Source organism: Arachis stenosperma, chromosome 10, assembly GCF_014773155.1.
Source record: "Arachis stenosperma cultivar V10309 chromosome 10, arast.V10309.gnm1.PFL2, whole genome shotgun sequence".
Taxonomy (NCBI): Eukaryota; Viridiplantae; Streptophyta; class Magnoliopsida; order Fabales; family Fabaceae; genus Arachis; species Arachis stenosperma.
In genome coordinates, this window is record NC_080386.1 from 116,376,549 (window position 1) to 116,393,986 (window position 17,438).

Sequence of the window (17,438 nt, forward strand, 5' to 3'; positions counted from 1 at the left end):
TGATTTGGGTGAGAATTCTCGTAATTTGGGTGAGAAATTAGGAGTTGTTAAAGGGAAGGATGTGGTTACGGAATCATTGCCTTCTCAAGTGCCTGATGGTCATGTTAATGAGGCATGCATGGATGATGGAGAGGGCTGGCAACAAGTGCTGCGTAAGGAAAAATTCACAATGGGCCAGTCATCAGGTTTGAAGGACCAAGATGGAAAGCAGCACAAGTATGGTTCGAGAACGGTTCCAAGGCCCAATTTGCATTGTGATGGAGGCAAATCAATTGGCATTAGGATGGAAAAGCGAGAAAAATATGAAATTGCCCCATCTCCATTGCGCAGAACTCCTGTACCTTGAAGAATTTCTCTACGGAAGCATCCTCGGCCTTCCTGATGCGTGAGCATCTTTCTTATCTTTTCCTAGTAAATTTGCACTTAAATTGTTGAGTTTAATCAAGAATTAATTATCTTTTAGCCACTATGGATGCTACTTTGAGTCTTGTGCAATTCTATTTATTTTAGGTAGCATTCAGCTGGATTTGATGGAATTTATGCAGCACAAGAATTAAAGTAGATGACAGCGAGGAGCGACGCGTGCGCATACCTGATGCGTGTGCGTGATTTGGAGCTTTCTATGGCAACGCGTGCGCGTGCCTAATGCGTACGCGTAAAAAGCGAAGTTGCACAGCGACGTGTACGCGTACCTGACGCGTATGCGTGACACGCGAAGAAGACCATCGACGCATACGCGTGATATGTGCCACGTGCAGAAAAAGCAGAAAATACTGGGGACAATTTTTGGGCCCCATTTTGGCACTCAAATAAGGCGTAGCTCTCTGCCAAGTTAGGCACGGATCCAGGAAAGCCAAGTGGTCCCCGCGTTACAAGGCGTGGATTATTTGATTGGTTCTGATTCAAATTTGAATTTGAAAATAGGAAAAGATATTATCTTAATTTTAGAAATTAAATTTTAAATTAATTAGAATTAGTTATAAAAAGGAGAGACTTTTCTTCTATTAGGGGGATTCCAGGGGATTCCATTAGGGAATTCTATTCCAATGAACATTCGGTACTTCAGCGTTTACCTGAATCCTAGTTTTCTTCTCTGAGTCATGAGCAACTAAACCTCCATTGTTAAGGTTAGGAGCTCTGTCTATTGTATGGATTAATACTATTATTTCTCTATTTTAATTCATGTTTTGATTTATATTTCAATAATTATTTTCGTTCTTTATTTTATGAATTTGGGTGGAACGGAATTATGATCCATGTTCTAATTAAGTTTTTGTATAACTTGGAAAAGCTCTTTACTTGAACAACAGCTTGAAAATATATTATCCTGAATTTCTAATTGTTTGTATTTAACGGGATACGTGACATATAATCCCCTTATTTTTGGATAATTAGGATTCTTGTGGCATATAAATTGGAATTTGATCATCACCCTCTAATTGGAATTAATTGACCAAGGAATTGGCAGTTGATGAATTTTAGAGGAGACTAGGAAGGTCTAAGGAATTAGGGTCTAGTCACAAATAGTTTGTCATGAATTAAATCTTGCATGATTAAAATAGTTAATAAGAAAAGTCAATCAGGAAAATAGATAACTCTGAAGCATTAACTGTTTTTTCCCATATTTATTTTCAACTTAATTACTTGCGTGCCTGCCTTCTGATATTTGGAAGTCACTTTTTAAACATTTTGAACATCTCAAAACCATTTTCTGCTTGCCTAACTAAGTAAATCATTTAACCATTGTTGCTTAGTCCATCAATCCTCGTAGGATCGACCCTCACTCACCTTAGGTATTACTTGGTACGACCCGGTGCACTTGCCGGTTAGTTTGTGGGTTATAAATTACCGCACCAAGTTTTTGGTGCTGTTGCCGGGGATTAACTGTGATTGACAATTACTGGTTGTTTGATTGCTTAGATTAGGAGTTTTAGTTTTAATTTAATTTAAATTTTATTTAAAAAAAATTTTGGAAAAAAAATTTTTCTGTTATGTCTTCTTTGCTTCCTGTTTATCACATGGTGCGTTTAATTCTGTTTGGTGTCTTCTGCTAAGGAAAAATAATGGAGAGAGATCACATGGGTTATTACTCACACCCAAGTAGTGATTCATATTATGGTGGATGGAGGAACTATCCAAATTTTGGTTGGCAAAGTCAAAACCAAGAAAACTTCAATACTCCATGTTCCAACTATCTAGACCCACCACCTCCATATTCATATCAAGAACCACCATCTCCATATTCATACCAAGAACCACCACCTCTCTATCCATATCATGAACCATCATCTTTCTTCCCATATCAAGAGCCACCATCTCTCTATTCATACCAAGGATCATCCTCTTTTTACTCTTATCAAGAATCACCATCTCATTCTTATGCATATCAAGAGCCACTATCTCCTTATTCATCTCAAATACCACCGGATCTTGAGCTTCTCATGAAAGAATTCATACATGATATAAAGACGAGTGTCAAAATGTAGAGAATTTTGTGCAGCTGATTACCAAGTCACAGGAAGAAGAACAAGCAAACTCCTTCCCAAGAGATATAATACAAGATCCTATAGAAGAAAGTGAGGAAACCAATCAAAGGAGTTTATACTCTAGTGAATTAGAGAACTTTCCACCCTCACACATACGGAAGAAGAGGAAGATGCACAACCTTCCATGCCCTTAGTAAGCAATGAAGAAGAGATTGAATTAGAAGAAAGCTACCAAGTGGAAGAGGTTGAAATTGAGGAAGCTTGCAAAGAGGTAGAAGAATTCAAAGAAGAACACAAGGGAGTGGAGCTTGCAAGACCTCTTCCAAAGTCATCACCATTCAATACAACATTCAAGTGGGTAAAATTCCTATCCTTAACCTTTACTTTCCCACTTGAATATGGGCTACTAGAGACAGATGATCAACTTAGAGCTCTTTGTGGCATTAAGAGTAAGAGGAAGATAGTTAGTGGCAAGAGTTGTCAAGCAAGGTTCAATACGGTTGTATGCTCCAAATTGAAGTGCAAGGATTGGTGTAAAGCTCAATTGAATGGGTCTAGAAGGTTGTTTGGATGTCTCTGTGAGAATTCAGATTGCTTGCCACCTGGTGGGAACAATGGTGATCCACAAGAAGATGGGTGTAAAAGCAAGGTTTGGGACCCTGGAATTCATTCCCACAATCAACACTCTTGGGGCCTTGTCACTTGCTTCAACTTGCTCGAAGGCGTTATGTGCCTAGCTTGGAATCCCGGTGGCCATTGGAATTACAAACATTGATGGAGATTCCTGGATCAGTACAAGCACAAGCCACCATGACAAGGAGCTCACCACATGTCCAACTTAAGGACTTTAACTAAAAGTGCTTGGTGGGAGACAACCCATCGTGGTATGATCGCTCCTTTTCATTCTTAGTTGTTTTTCAGAGTAGTAGTTTTCTTATTTATTTGATTTTTATTGAGTTTCACTATTTTTCTTATCATGCAGCTATTTTTGAACAGGAACCGGACACTCCAAAAAAAAAAAAAAGAGCACACGACGCGCAAGCGTCGTTGACGCATACGCGTCATATGTGTGTGCGTGAAAAATAAAAGTGAACAGAGAGTTGCGCGGGAGTGGCAAAGGAAGTGTTCCTTGCACACAAATTGGATCACGCATACATGTCCATGACGCGTGAGCGTCAATTACAATTTTGGGACTCCACGCGTACGCGTTAAGCACGCGCACGCGTGGATGAGTAAAATCGGCGTAAAAGGTGTTTGGCCAGAGAGTTATGCTGGTGTGGAGCTGGAACTATGCTAGGCACATAAACCCCACCACGCGGACGCGTACGCGTCGTGTTCCCATCCTGGCCGTCCACGCGTACGCGTCGCTTGAAGTTCGTGCGAACCACGCGTACGCGTCGCATGCGACGCCTAATTAAACCACCTCAGTGCTTGATTTCAAATTATCCCCCTCCTAAATCCTAACTCTCTCTTGTTCTTTTATCTTTTTATCCTTCTTTCATCATATTGATTCTTTTATATTCCTCTATGTTTACAGTTCTTCTTTTCTTGAGGACAAGCAAACCTTTAAGTTTGATGTTGATGCTTCGCTTATGGCTTTTCTGTCTAGCACCAAAGGGAGATGAATGTGCTTCATGAAGGAATGAGATGACCACCAGCATAACTGAGGTGGTTGAGTTTCTTTCATTCTATTTCTCTTCTGATCTTATTGTGTTATCTTCTGTTTTCTGTTGCTTTGATTGCTTGCATGATCTTTAGTATTTTTAGTCAAAAATTTTTTTTCATGTATTGCTCACTAAAACTTGAATTCAAAAGAAAAAGAAGTGATGTATTGCATGAGAAATTGAGTTATATTTAAGAGTAGTCTTCTTTACTTAAATGTGGTGGTATTATTTATGATTTTGAATGTATGACATGAACAGTGCATATTTGAATTTGAATCAAAGGATGTTGATGTATAAGGAATAGAAATTTAGAGAATTATTATGACTTCTCTAAAATAAATAAAAATTTAATCCTTGAAGCAAAAGAAACAGCAAAAAAAAAAAAGAAAAAAAAGATAAAAAAAACTATAAAAGCAAGGTCCAAGGCTCTGAGTATCAATGACTAGGGAGGTCAGACATGATTAAAAGTTCAAAGAGTTGTTTTTCTAGTCATATGCTTGTGGTGTGATTATGTCAAGTAATCCTTGAGACAGAACACTTAGAGTCGAGACTAAGTGCGTTTAACCGAGTATGCCAAAGGCTTTGAGCACCACTGTATGGAAGTAACTGAAAGAAAAATCAGAACTTAAAGGAACTTACCCAGTTAAGTGCTTGTGGTGTTTCTGTGTCAAGTAACCTTTGAGACAAAACATTTAAAGTCACGGCTAGGCTCAAGGTACAAAGCACCAAAGAAAAATAAATTAAAGAAAATCATGCTATGTTCAAGGATTAAACTAGAGTATAAAGATCAGAGAATTCATAAGATGATCCGGATTCTAATTCCAAATGACACTGACATTCCTCTGATTCAAAGGAGAGTGAAATACCAAAACTGTTCAAAATTACAATGAATAAACCCCATTTTAAGAAGAGACATGAGCTTAATCGAACTCTCATTCTCATGCAAACTCACATCCTAAGCCTATGTTAGTTTTGGTTGCTTGAGGACAAGCAACAATTCAAGTTTGGTGTTGTGATGCGTGAGCATCTTTCTTATCTTTTCCTAGTAAATTTGCACTTAAATTGTTGAGTTTAATCAAGAATTGATTATCTTTTAGCCACTATGGATGCTACTTTGAGTCTTGTGCAATTCTGTTTATTTTAGGTAGCATTCAGCTGGATTTGATGGAGTTTATGCAGCACAAGAATTAAAGGAGATGACAACGAGGAGCGAAGCATGCGCATACCTGACGTGTGCGCGTGATTTGGAGCTTTCCATCATGACGCGTGTGCGTGAAAAGCGAAGTTGCTCAGCGACGCATACGCGTACCTGACGCGTACGCGTGACACGCGAAGAAGACCATCGACGCGTACGCGTAACTGACGCTTACGCGTGACATGCGCCACGTGCAGAAAACGCAGAAAATACTGAGGGCGATTTCTGGGCCCCATTTTGGCACTCAAGTAAAGCGCAGCTCTCTGCCAAGTTAGGCGCGGATCCAGTGAAGCAAAGTGGTCCCCACGTTACAAGGCATGGATTATTTGATTGATTCTGATTCAAATTTGAATTTGAAAATAGGAAAAGATATTATCTTAATTTTAGAAATTATATTTTAAATTAATTAGGATTAGTTATAAAAAGGAGAGACTTTTCTTCTATTAGGGGAATTCCATTAGGGAATTCTATTCTAATGAACATTCGGTACTTCAGCGTTTACCTGAATCCTAGTTTTCTTCTCTGAGTCATGAGCAACTAAACCTCCATTGTTAAGGTTATGAGCTCTGTCTATTGTATGGATTGATACTATTATTTCTCTGTTTTAATTCATGTTTTGATTTATATTTCAATAATTATTTTTGTTCTTTATTTTATGAATTTGGGTGGAACGGAAGTATGACCCATGTTCTAATTGAGTTCTTGTATAACTTGAAAAAGCTCTTTACTTGAACAACAACTTGAAAACATATTATCCTGAATTTCTAATTGTTTGTATTTAACGGGATACGTGACATATAATCCTCTTATTTTTGGATAATTAGGATTCTTGTGGCATATAAACTGGAATTTGATCATCACCCTCTAATTGGAATTAATTGACCAAGGAATTGGCAGTTGATGAATTTTAGAGGAGACTAGAAAGGTTTAAGAAATTAGGGTCTAGTCATAAATAGTTTGCCATGAATTAAATCTTGCATGATTAAAATAGTTAATAAGAAAAGTCAATCAGGAAAATAGATAACTCCGAAGCCTTAACTGTTTTCTCCCATATTTTATTTTCATCTTAATTACTTGCGTGCCTGCCTTTTGATATTTGGAAGTCACTTTTTAAACCTTTTGAACATCTCAAAACCATTTTCTGCTTGCCTAACTAAGTAAATCATTTAACCATTGTTGCTTAGTCCATCAATCCTCGTGGGATCGACCCGGTGCACTTGCCGATTAGTTTGTGGGTTATAAATTACCGCACCACTTCCTCCCTGCCGAACTCGCCAGTTGATAAAAATGGTGGCACAACGGAAGAAACCTTAGTAGATGGAAGTATGGCAGGTGCAGTGTTAGGGGGTCCGAACGTGGCAATTATTGAGGATCAGAGTGTGCTAGTACCGCAGGACAAACCACCTATTGAGGTTGGTGATTCTGTTTAGAGTTTATGTTCTTATTTATTCTGTCCCTATTATTTATGGATAGTTTATATATGATTGTTTGGAATATTAGGGGTGCTTATAATAAGTTAGCTCGGGTGCATTGTAAGAAACTTGTTAGGAAATTTAGACATGTTTTCTTTATTATGGTTGAAACTCACTCCCCTTTTCAGCATTTAAAATTGTTTTGGGAAAGGTTGGGGTATCACTCTGTTGGTATAGTAGAAGCAGAGGGGCATAAGGGAGGTATTTGGTTTCTATCTTCTATGAAGGGTGTTTGTTGTAAGTTCATTGATGCTTTTGATCAGGGTGTTACTGTTGAGGTTCAATTTGATAATTTAATTTGGAGGTGTAGTGGTATTTATGGCAGTCCTCAATTTAATAAAAGAGTTCTCCTTTGGGATTATCTTGTTGCACAATCGATGGTTTTTCAAGGACCTTGGATTGTTCTTGGTGATTTTAATGAAGTCAAATTTTCTCATGAATCTAAGGGCTGTCAATTTTCTCACCAAAGAGCAGACATGTTTCCTACTTCATTAGGAGATAGTGGTTTGTTTGATCTGAAGACTATTGGAAGGCAATTTTCTTGGTACAGAAGGGTGAAAAATTATGTTGACGTGGAAAAAAAGCTTGATCGAGTCTGTATAAATAGTAGTTGGTTATCTATCTTTCCAGAGGCTTATGCAGAAGTTTTAAATAGGCTTCAGTCTGATCATTGCCCTATTTTGGTGCGTTGTAAAGGTCGTCCTCAGCCTAAAGGGAATTGACCTTTCTGATTTGTTGTTGCTTGGGCTACTGGTGCGGTATTTTACAACCCACAAACTAACCGACAAGTGCACTGGGTCGTACCAAGTAATACCTTACGCGAGTAAGGGTCGATCCCACGAGGATTGATGGATCAAGCAACAATAGTGTTTGATAGGATTAGATAGACAAACAGAAAATAGTGTTGGAAGTTCAAAGAGAATTAAACAGTAAATTAAGAATTTTAGAAAGCAAGCAGTGATGAGTTGGGAATCAAATATGGAGAAGATAGTTAAGGTTTCAGAGTTATCTATTTTTCTGGATTGACTTTTCTTACTAACTAATTTAATTATGTAAGATTTAATTCATGGCAAACTATGTGTGACTAGACCCTAATTCCTTAGACCTTCCTAGTCTCTTCTAAAATTCATTAACTGCCAATTCCTTGGTCAATTAATTCCAATTAGAGGGTGATGATCAATTTCTAATTTATATGCCAAAAGAATCCTAATTATCCAAAAATAAGGGGATTATATATCACGTATCCCGTTAAATACAAACAATTAGAAATTCAGTATAATATGTTTTCAAGCTGTTGTTCAAGTAAAGAGCTTTTCCAAATTTTACAAGAACTCAAATAGAACATGGGTCATACTTCCGTTCCACCCAAATTCATAAAATAAAGAGCGAAAACAATTATTGAAATATAAATCAAAACATGAATTAAATTAGAAAGATCAAACGAATCAATCCATACAAATAGAAAGAGCTCCTAACCTTAATAATGGAGGATTAATTGCTCATGGTTCAGAGAGAAAATAAGGATTGTCAAAATGTACAGTGTTTCAATCTGATGGTATCTAAATTCCTGTTTATAACTAATCCTAATAAATTTAAAATCTAATTATCTAAAATTAAAAATAATATCTTTTCCTAAAAATAAGATTTGAATTTAAATTCGAATTAATTAACAAGTCTTCAGCTGATGGGTGGGGACCACTTGATTTGTCCATTCTGCAGCTTCTAATCTGTGTTTTCTGAGCTGGAAACAGGGTCAAAACAACCCAGAAATTGCCCCCAGCATTTTTCTGCACGTGGCGCATGTCACGCGGACGCGTCGATGAGAAAATCTTCAATTCACGCGAGCGCGTTAGTCACATGCACGAGTTGCCATGGATATCTCCAAATCACGCGCACGCGTCAGGGACGCGTGCGCGTCGCTCCTCGCAGCCATCTCCTTTGATTCTCGTGCTGCAGAAACTCCATCAAATTCTGCCGAATGCTACCTAAAATAAGCAAAATTGCAAAAGACTCAAAGTAGCATCCATAGTGGCTAAAATATAATTAATTTTGATTAAACTCAGCAAATTAGATGCAAATTCACTAGAAAAAGATAGAAAAGATGCTCACGCATAAGCTACTTGGTGCGGTATTTTATAACCCATAAACTAACCAGCAAGTGCATCGGGTCGTACCAAGTAATACCTTACGTGAGTAAGGGTCGATCCCACGAGGATTGATGGATTAAGCAACAATAGTGTTTGATAAGCTTAGTTAGGCAAACAGAAAAGAGTGCTTGGATGTTCAAAAAGCATTAAATCTGAACTCAGAATATCAAAAGGATAGACAAATAAATAAGTTGGGAATAATATATGGAGAAAACAGTTAAGGCTTCGGAGTTGTCTATTTTTCGGATTGACTTTTCTTATCAACTATTTTAATCATGTATGATTTAATTCATGGAAAACTATATGTGAGTAGACCCTAATTCCTTAGACCTTCCTATTCTCCTCTAAAATTCATTAACTGCCAATTCCTTGGTCAATTAAATCTAATTAGAAGGTGATGATCAAATTCCAGTTTATATGCCACAAGAATCCTAATTATCCAAAAATAAGAGGATTATATGTCAAGTATCCCGTTAAATACAAACAATTAGAAATTCAGGATAATATGTTTTTAAGCTGTTGTTCAAGTAAAGAGCTTTTCCAAGTTTTACAAGAACTCAAATAGAAAGAGGGTCGTACTTCCGTTCCACCCAAATTCATAAAATAAAGAACGAAAACAATTATTGAAATATAAATCAAAATATAAATTAAATTAGAAAGAGCAAATGAATCAATCCATACAAATAGATAGAGCTCCTAACCTTAACAGTGGATGTTTAGTTGCTCATGGAATGAAGAATGTAAATTTATAGAGAATTCCCTAATGGAATGTCCCTAATAGAAGAGAAGTCTCTCCTTTTTATAACTAATCCTAATTAATTTAAAAATCTAATTTTTAAAATTAAAATAATATCTTTTCCTATTTTAAAATCAAATTTGAATTTAAAGCAGAATTAACGAACTACTCCGCGTCTTGTAACGTGGGGACCACTTAGCTTCACTGGATCCACGCCTATCTTGGGTGCTAAAATGTGCCCAGAAATCACCCCCCAGCGGTTTCTACATTTTCTACACGTGGCGTATGTCACGCGTACGCGTCGATGGTCTTTTTCGCAAGTCACGCGGACGCGTTGGTCACGCGCACGCGTCGCTGTGAAATTCTTCAAATCACGCGTACGCGTCAGTCACGCGTACGCGTTGCCATGGAAAGCTCCAAATCACGCGTACACGTCAGTCACGCGTACGCGTCGCTCCTCGTTGCCATCTTCTTTTCTTCTTGTGCTGCAAAAACTCCATCAAATCCAGCCAAATGCTACCTAAAATAAACAAAATTTCAAAAGACTCAAAGTAGCATCTATATTGGATAAAAGATAATTAATTCTTTATTAAACTCAACAAATTAGATACAAATTCACTAGGAAAAGATAGAAAAGATGCTCACGCATCACAACACCAAACTTAAACTATTGCTTGTCCTCAAGCAACCAAAACTAATATAAGCTTAGGATGTGAATTTGCATGAGAATGAGAGTTTGATTAAGCTTATGTCTCTTCTTATAGTGGGGTTTACAACTGCAATCCTGAATAGTTTTGGCATTTCACTTTATCCTTTGAAGTTCAGAATGATTGGAATCCATAGGAACTCAGAATTCAGATAGTGTTATTGATTCTCCTAGTTCAGTATGTTGATTCTTGAACACAGCTACTTTATGAGTCTTGGTCGTAACCCTAAGTATTTTGTTTTCCAGTATTACCACCGGATACATAAATGCCACAGACACATTACTGGGTGAACCTTTTCAGATTGTGACTCAGGTTTGCTAGAGTCCCCAGTTAGAGGTGCCCAGAGTTCTTAAGCACACTCTTTTTGCTTTGGATCACGACTTTAACCGCTCAGTCTCAAGCTTTTCACTTGACACCTTTACACCACAAGCACATGGTTAAGGACAGCTTAATTTAGCCGCTTAGGCCAGGATTTTATTCCTTTGGGCCCTCCTATCCATTAATGCTCAAAGCCTTGGATCCTTTTTTCGCAAGCGTTGTTATTCACTGCTTTTTCTTGCTTCAAGAATCAATTTTATGATTTTTCAGATTATCAAAAATATTTCTCTTTTTTCATCATTCTTTCAAGAGCCAACAATTTTAACATTCATAAACTTCACTATAAAAAATATGCACTATTCATGTCATGCATTCAAAATCATAGAAAATACCACTACATTTAAGTAAATAAGACTATTCTTCAATATAGACCCAATTTCTCATGCAATACATCATGTAAAAACTTTTCTTTTTAGATTCAAGCTCAGTGAGTGGTACATGAGACAATCTATTATAATTAAATCTAAATATAAGAACTAAACGTACTAAAAATCATGCATGCAATCAAAGCAACAGAAACATAGCACAATAAAATAGGAATGGAAGAGAAATAGAATGAAAGGAACTTAACCACCTTAGTTATGTTGGTGGCCATCTCATTCCTCTATGAAGAACGTTCATCTCCCTTTGGTGCTAAACAGAAAAGCTTTAAGCGAAGCGTCAACACCAAACTTAAATGTTTGCTTGTCCTCAAGCAAAGAAAATCTGAAAACAAAAACAAATGATAAGATGAAAGAAGAATAAAAGGATAAAGGAACAAGAGAGAATTAGGATTGGGAGAGAGAAAGAAAATTAAAACTGAACGGTGAACTAGTGTAATTGTGCGGTGCAGGTGACGCGTACGCGTACGGCACGCGTACGCGAGGGTTGCAGAATTTTCTTAATGACGCGTAAGCGTCAAGCATGCTTCCACGTGCCATGGGTTTTGTGCGATTCGTGCAAAGCCAGCTGCGCGCACACACAACTCTCTGTTCGCAAGGCTTGGGAACCAATGATTTCATACGATGCATGCGCGTCATGCACGCGCACGCGTGGAGGACCATTTTTGCAAATGACGCGCATGCGTGAGTAAATTTGTGCCTCTAGCAAGCTACCAGCCCCAAGGCAGCACAACTCTCTGTCCAAACACTCATTTACGTTGGTTTTGCAGGTCACACGTACACGTCAATGACGCGCACGCGTTGATGGCGATAATTGCAAACGACGCGCACGCGTGGGGTACGCGTACGCGCGGTCATGTTTATGCGCCAAACATGGGTCCAGTGCCACTCCCGCGCAACTCTCTATCAAATTTTGTTTTTCACACACACATGATTGACGTTTCGCGTCAGCGACGCTTGCGCGTCGTGTGCTCTTTTTTTTCTCTTTTTTTTTTATAGCTTGAGGTGTTCGGTTCCTGGAATAACATAGTTGCATGATAAAAAAAACAGTAAAAACTCAATAAAAATAAAAAAACTACTATTATGAAAAACAACTAAGAATGAAAAGGAACGATCATACCACGGTGGATTGTCTCCCACCAAACACTTTTAGTTAATGTCCTTAAGTTGGACATGTGGTGAGCTCCTTGTCATAGTGGCTTGTGCTTGTACTGATCCAGGAATCTCCACCAATGTTTGTAATTCCAATTGCCACCAGGATTCCAAGCTAGGCGCATAACGCCTTCGAGCAAGTTGAAGCAAGTGACAAGGCCCCAAGAGTGTTGATTGTGGGAATGAATTCCAGTGTCCCAAACCTTGCTTTTACACCCGTCTTCTTGTGGATCACCATTGTTCCCACCGGGTGGCAAGCAATCTGAATTCTCACAGAGACATCCAAACAACCTTCTAAACCTATTCAATTGAGCTCTACACCAATTCTTGCACTTCAATTTGGAGCATGCAACCATGTTGAACCTTGCTTGACAACTCTTGCCACTAGCCATCTTCCTCTTACTCTTAATGCCACAAAGAGCTCTAAGTTGTCCATCCGTCTCCAGTAGCCCATATTCAAGTGGGAAAGTAAGGATTAAGGATAGGAATTTTACCCACTTGAATGTTGTATTGGATGGTGATGGCTTTGGAAGAGGTCTTGCAAGCTCCACTCCCTTGTGTTCTTCTTTGAATTCTTCCACCTCTTTGCAAGCTTCCTCTATTTCAACCTCTTCCTCTTGGTAGCTTCCTTTTTTAACTAACTCTTCATTGATCTTGGTCTCAGAGCTAGCTACTTTACCACTTCTCAGTTGAATAACCTTGCAATCTTTTTTAACTGGCTCCTCATTAACTTGTGCTTCCATACTTGCCACTTGTTCACTTATCAAGGTGATAGCCTTGCCTTCCTCTCTTGGGTTTGGAATTGCGTTACCAGGAAAGCTATTAGTGGTGCTCTGATCAATTTCATTAACTTTTGTGGCTAATTGTCCCATCTAAATCTCCAAGCTCTTAATTGATGCTCTGGTTTCCTGTCTAAAACTTGCCAAGATTTCTTCCAAATCATCGTTCTGTTGGGGCTGAGAAGTTGCTTGCTGAGATGACTGAAACTGGGGGTTGTTAAAATTATGCTGTTGAAAGCCACCCTGAGAACTATGATTAAAATTTTGTGGCCTCTGAGGTTGTTCTCTCCACCCAAAATTTGGGTGATTTCTCTATTTCTGATTGTAGGTCTTAGAATAGGGATCATTATTGGGATTTATAGGAGCACTCCCTATGTAATTGACCTCTTGAAGAGAATTTTGGGTGTTGATAGCTGAAACTTGCATGCTACCCATTTGTTGAGTAAGTAGATTTAATTGCTGAGACAGAAGCTTGTTCTGAGCAAGAATAACATTAAGAGTTTCTACTTCTATAACACCCTTCTTTTGAAGAGCTTCAATATCTGATGGTAGCTCTTGATATGAATATGAAGATGGTGGCTCTAGAAAGTTGGAACATGGAGCATTGAAGTTTTTTTGGTTTTGACTTTGCCAACCAAAATTTGGATAGTTCCTCCATCCACCATAATATGAATCATTATTTGGGTGTGAGTAGTAACCCATGTGATCTCTCTCCATTATTTTTTCTTAGCACAAAACACCAAACAGAATCAAACGCACCATGTGGTAAACAGGAAAGCATAGAAGATAGAATTTTTTTTGAAAAGGAATAAAATAAAGAATAATAAAAATAAATAAAAATTTGAAAATAAATGAAAAGAAGTGAACTATAAATTCATAAATTAAACAAAGAAAGATACTAGGATTTTTTAAAAAAATATTTTTAAAAGAAAAATTACTACGGGGACACCAAACTTAATTTCAAAAATTAAGAGGAAAAAAATTTTAAATAAAATAAATCAAAATAATTTTTTTCGAAAATAATACTAAAACAAAAATAAAATTAAAACTAAAACGCCTAATCTAAGCAATCAAACAAGTAATAGTTGTTAATCACTATCAATCCCCGGCAACAGTGCCAAAAACTTGATGCGGTATTTTATAACCCACAAACTAATCGGCAAGTGCACCGGGTCATACCAAGTAATACCTTACGCGAGTAAGGGTCGATCCCACAAGGATTGATGGATTAAGCAACAATAGTGTTTGATAGGATTAGTTAGGCAAACAGAAAAGAGTGCTTGGATGTTCAAAAATCATTAAATCTGAACTCAGAATATCAAAAGGATAGACAAATAAATAAGTTGGGAATAAAATATGGAGAAAACAGTTAAGGCTTTGGAGTTGTCTATTTTCCGGATTGACTTTTCTTATCAACTATTTTAATCATGTATGATTTAATTCATGGCAAACTATATGTGGCTAGACCCTAATTCCTTAGACCTTCCTAGTCTCTTCTAAAATTCATTAACTGCCAATTTCTTGGTCAATTAAATCCAATTAGAAGGTGATGATCAAATTCCAGTTTATATGCCACAAGAATCCTAATTATCCAAAAATAAGGGAATTATATGTCACGTATCCCTTTAAATACAAACAATTAAAAATTCAGGATAATATGTTTTCAAGCTGTTGTTCAAGTAAAGAGCTTTTCCAAGTTTTACAAGAACTCAAATAGAAAGAGGATCATACTTCCGTTCCACCCAAATTCATAAAATAAAGAACGAAAACAATTATTGAAATATAAATCAAAACATAAATTAAATTAGAAAGAGCAAATGAATCAATCCATACAAATAGACAGAACTCCTAACCTTAACAGTGGAGGTTTAGTTGCTCATGGAATGTGGAATGTAAATTTGTATAGAATTCCCTAATGGAATTCTCCTAATGGAATGTCCCTAATGGAAGAGAAGTCTCTCTTTTTTATAACTAATCCTAATTAATTTAAAAATCTAATTTTTAAAAATAAAATAATATCTTTTCCTATTTTAAAATCAAATTTGAATTTAAAGCAGAATTAACTAACTACTCCACGTCTTGTAACGTGGGACCACTTGGCTTCACTAGATCCGCGCTTATCTTGGGTGCTAAAATGGGGCCCAGAAATCACCCCCAGTGGTTTCTGCGTTTTCTGCACGTGGCGTATGTCAGGTGTACGCGTCAGCCACGCGTACGCGTGGATGGTCTTTTTCGCAAGTCACATGCGCATGCGTCGCTGTGAAATTCTTCAAATCACGCGTACGCGTCAGTCACGCGTACACGTCGCTCTTCGCTGCCATCTCCTTTTCTTCTTATGCTACAGAAACTCCATCAAATCTAGCCGAATGCTACCTAAAATAAACAAAATTGCAAAAAACTCAAAGTAGCATCCATATTGCTAAAAGATAATTAATTCTTTATTAAAATCAACAAATTAGATGTAAATTCACTAGGAAAAGATAGAAAAGATGGTCACGCATCACTACTAATCCTGGGTATAGGGATATTGTGAATCAGTCATGGTGGTCTGATAATAGAGGGATTCATGGCAAGCTTTCGGAAGTACAGAAGAATTCACTAGAGTTTAACTCAAAGGTGTTTGGTATCATTTTTGTTAAGAAATGTGAATTAAAGCAGCAGATTAATTATTTACGAAAGCGTTTGGAAGTGGTGGATATTATTTATTTGCGTCAGAAAGAGCAACAGTTGCTTGATGATTATAATAATACTCTAGTGCAAGAAGAGCTCCTATGGTTCCAAAAGTCTAAAGAGCAGTGGGTAAGGTTCGGGGATAGGAATACAAGATTCTTTCATATTCAAACTCTTGCGCGAAGGAAGCATAATAAGATTCATGGCCTTTTTCTCAAGAGGTTCTGAGTCAAGAAGTAGAGTCTTTCTATCAAAGCTTATTCTGTCATTTGGATGATGTTGATTTGGGTTGCCTTGGTGATGTGCCTCTTCCTTCCCTGAATGAGGAAGCTTGCAATAATCTTACGGCACCAGTTACTATAGAGGAAGTCAGAACTGCTATTTTTCACATGAACTCTTTTAAAGCTCCGGGTCCTGATGGGTTTCAAGCTTTCTTCTTCAAAGAATATTGGGAGATCATTGGTCTTGATATTTGGAAGATGGTTAAGCAGGCATTCTCTGGTATTACTCTTGATCCGAGAATGTTGGAGACTTTACTGGTTCTTATTTCAAAGATTTCAGGCCTATTAGTCTCTGCAATGTAGTTTACAAGATCATCACGAAGGTCCTTGTTAATAGGCTTCGTCCTCATCTTGCGGAGATTGTTGGCCCGCTTCAAGGAGGATTTATTCCGGCATGAGGAACTCCTGACAACATCATTATTGCTCAAGAAGTCCTCCACTTTATGAAGAAGACTAAATCAAAGAAAGGCACACTGGCCTTTAAGATTGATCTGGAGAAAGCTTATGACAGAGTTGACTGGAGGTTTTTAGCTCATACCCTTAAGAGCTTTGGTTTTCCTATTCCTACAATTAATTTGATTATGAATTGTGTCACTGCTTCTTCTTTATCTATTCTTTGGAATAGGAATCGTCTGAATGGCTTTACTCCTAGTCGAGGTCTTAGACAAGGAGACCCTATGTCACCCTATCTTTTTGTGTTGTGTATGGAGCGACTGGCATGCTTTATTAGTCATCAAGTTGATTTGGGCTTGTGGGAGCCAGTTGTAATTTTTAGAGGGGGACCAAGAATATCCCACTTAATGTTTACCGATGACTTACTTCTGTTCTGTAAAGCTACAAAGAGACAAGTGCAAAATGTGATGTTGGTTTTAGAGACTTTTTGGAAAGCATCTGGGATGAAGATTAATGTGGAGAAGTCTGATGATTGGATTTTTGATGGTATAGAATTTCACAAATGAATTCTCGTTGCAAGTATAGTTTCTAAACCAACAATAATCCTTTCATACAAAAGATTGTTTGTCACAAGTAACAAACCCCTAAAATTAATAACCGAAGTATTCAAACCTCGGGTCGTTCTTCCTAGGAATTACAATAAAGTGTCTTATTAATGGTTTGAGTTGTTTTGGGGTTTTGGAGCTTTTGGACAAGAAATATAAATGGCAAAGAGAATAAACTAACAACTAACAAAGCTCTTGGCAAGATATGAGAACTAGAAGTCCTATCCTAGTTATCCTTCTCAATTGTGATGAGAATTGTTCATTGCTACCACTTAGTTAACCCTTACTAAAGAAAGGAAAGTCAAGTGGATGAATTGACTTGAGCCACAAATCCTAGCCAACTCCCAAGGAAAGACTAGCTTTAGTGCACTCCAAACCAATTAGCAATCTCTC